This window comes from Diabrotica virgifera, chromosome 7, assembly GCF_917563875.1.
Source record: "Diabrotica virgifera virgifera chromosome 7, PGI_DIABVI_V3a".
NCBI lineage: Eukaryota > Metazoa > Arthropoda > Insecta > Coleoptera > Chrysomelidae > Diabrotica > Diabrotica virgifera.
In genome coordinates, this window is record NC_065449.1 from 128,706,795 (window position 1) to 128,710,415 (window position 3,621).

A 3,621-nucleotide genomic window follows, 5' to 3' on the forward strand; every position below is an offset into this window, starting at 1 on the left:
ATTGCATGTATTATAATTGCCATATTAAAATATCTAAATTCAGTGCGGAAAAGTAGTGCGGAAAAGTAAAACTTTCTAAACTAAAACGCGTGCGGAAAAGTAGACATTTTTGCAAGCTCGTAGAAAATAGTTATTTCCTAACTATTGCGGAAAGTGATAATTTCCCGCACGCGATTGCCGTTGATCCGAACGACGCGATAGCGGAGTTTGGGCAAGCAGTCGAGTGCGGGAAAGACACTTTCCGCATGAGTTAGGAACAATATTTTTTCTACGGCCGTATGTTTGAAAAAAAATCACAACAAATAGAGTTATATCAATTTTTATTTACTAGTAAATGCAACATTTACTAGTAAATTTTTATTTACAATAGTATAAATGTTCTTCTTTCATAAACTGTCCGAAGTATTACTGTAACCTCATAATTTTCTGACTTATAGCGTTGCAAAAAAAAATGAATTTGGGATAAACAAATTAAATAACTTTTAAACTATTTGACCAATTGCTTTGAAATTTCAAATATAATTTAAGCACAAGAAGTCTCAGCATTCCGTGAAATAAGAAGGTTCTAAGTTAATTTTTACATAAGTTAAGAATATTTATAAAAACTCAAAATTTATGATTTATTTTGCAATTTTCTAAGCAACCAATAAGGATAGACATATCCAGCGAACGCCATATTGAAGTTTTTTATACGGATTATGAGTTTCTTACTCTCAAATTTGTTTAGAACGCTTAACTTTTTGGTAATAGACGAAAAAAGCGAAAATTTATCGTTTTTTGATCTTCATTTGTTTATATCATCAAAATCGGCTGCAGGAACCATATAGGTTATTAATTATGTCCATTCTACTCAAAAATTTGGTTTCGGCCTGGAGGCAGATGTGTCACGAGAAAAATCTTATTTCTCTGGACTACTTGAGTTATTATATTTTTTAAATTTTAATCATTATAAAAATTTGTAATTTTTGTAATGTATTTTTAAAACAAGCAATCATTTAAATTATTTTGTAACAATTTATATTATTCAAGAATATAATAATTACATTTTTGTTTCTTAGTAAGTGTTTTTTAAGAATAGTAATGTATAGTTTTAAAATATTGTATTGCAAATTATCATTATTAAATGGTTATTATTTGTGAAGTATTTTTCTTTTTTCACACTCTTATGTAAGGGACTTTCTGAAAGGTAAATCTATATAGTTGAAGAAGGTAGTAGATATCCCTAGTTTATACACAATAAATTCAAAATTTAAAGAAAACCACGGTAGACGTTGAAGACATGAAAGAAGCGATACTTAAAAGTTACATAAAGAATTCGAGATAACTCTGTTGCTGCGGTCATTGTCTCCGCCCACTATGTACATTATCTATCTTCTGTGTCTGTATATCGTGGGAAATATGCAATACAACACGAGCTCTGGTCGCTCGACTAATACTCTTTAGAGCTGGCATCAGTGTGTGATCTCGAGTTGATCGGTAAATATCTAAAATTCCGTATATAAGTCTTCCCCTTTCCTTTTCAGCTACGGATCTCGTTTCGCTGTAAATTTATCAGAAAAATTTAAGTTTAAAAATATTTTCCCCTCTAAGTGTGCCATGACTAATATGTTAATTATAAAGATAGTTATGAACAATATACTCCAATAATTAATTTCCTATTCGTGGATCTCGGGTTGTCCTCGATTTAGTCGGATCTCGCCTTGATATGAAGACGTATATATATATATATATATATATATATATATATATATATATATATATATATATATATATATATATATATATATATATATATATATATATATATATATATATATATATATATATATATATATATATATATATATATATATATAAGATGGTGGTATTCTTGACTGTAGATTTATATATCAAGTAGTGACTCTTGAGGATGCAGTCAGTTTATTTGGCCCACAAGACAAAGAAAACTCTTTGACTTACTGTCAAGCTTTCGAATTATATTTAATTCTTTTTCAAGACATCTACAAAATTTATAAATGTAAGAATTAAGTAATTACAATGTATATTTTGTTTACTTACTAGTCGTTGAGATTGATTGAAAAAGTTGAAACTTTACTAAAAGGACAATCACACACATATTAAAATATTTAAATAATTTTAGCCAATCTATTACATTATGTTGTGTCCATGGTTCGTTGTTCAACATGTATGAAGTGTATACCATTTCTTTAGAAGGAAAGCAAAACCAGTAACCATAGTTTTTTTATAATTACAGTTATTAATTTGATTGATGTAAAGTAAATTAGTCCAGTCAATGTGTCTACCAGCATAAAATGAATTTTTAATGGTGGAATGTACGATAGAAAATCAGATTATGATGTTGTGTCAAATGTTTGTTGATATGCTAATATGTAACAATAAATGTTACTTAATTTGTCTATATCTGACTTTCTATTTATACATTTTCTATTTTTCTGGATGTGTGTCATTTCTACAAATAACCTTTTCTGTTCATTTTTCACCCTCTCTAAGATTGACGCTTGTGAAAAATTAAATGTATGATTTAGATTAATTGAGTGATCTGCTAATGCACAAGCTTGCGATTTTTTTGTATTAATATCACTTCTGTGGGAAATTATTCTGCTGTGTAATGTCCGAGATGTTTCTCCTATATAAACCTTATCGCAGTCTGAGCAAGGTATTTGATACACAACTTTTGAACTTTCCTTAGTCGTAAGTGGATCTTTAGTTTTGGTGTATAAATGTGCTATAGTTTTAACGTTTCTGGTAGCAATTTTTATGTTTTCGAGTCCTTTAAATAATTTGAGAAGTTTTGGTGTTAAGAATGGAATATAAGGTAAAGATCCAAATGTTTGTGGTGTTGTTGGTACTAAGGTGTCGATTGTTGGGCTAGTGTTTCTTTCTTGGCTTGCCATATTCACTGTGGGTTGTTTTTTATTATTGGTATTGTCAATCAATGTGATGGAAGCTGGAGAGGTAGCAGTACTAAAAATTAATTTATTAAGTAGTCCTACTGGATAAGAGTTTTCCATTAATATGTTTTTTAGTCTCTTCAAACTCTTTTCTCTATATGTTGGATGAGATATTTTTATTACTCGACTTTTTAGTCCCAAAGTTAGGTTTATTTTCATTCTTGTAGGATGTTCAGAATAGTAATTTATGAATCTATTGCTAGAAATCGGTTTTCGATACCATTCTGTTATGAGACTATTATCTTGAGTGCGATGGACTAGCATATCCAGAAAAGGGAGACTGTATATATATATATATATAAAAAAACAAAATATGCACAAGGTGGAATGCAACCATAGACACGTGTTTCTGACTTATTAGTCGTCATCAGTATGATATAGCTAAACAGGAGCAATGCAACCAATTTGTGGCTATAATGTTAGAAGACCCTCAGGATTCGAGAGCAGCAACTAACAAATCCACGGAGGAAGCTACAGCTACCTGAGGCAAGGAATGCCAAACGTTTAGAACGTTTTAAACAATCAAACAAGGAGAGGTTAGCGCGAGTTAATAAATATCGGCATGACTCGCAATAAGTATGAAAAACAAAATATGCACAAGGTGGAATGCAACCATAGACACGTGTTTCTGACTTATTAGTCGTCATCA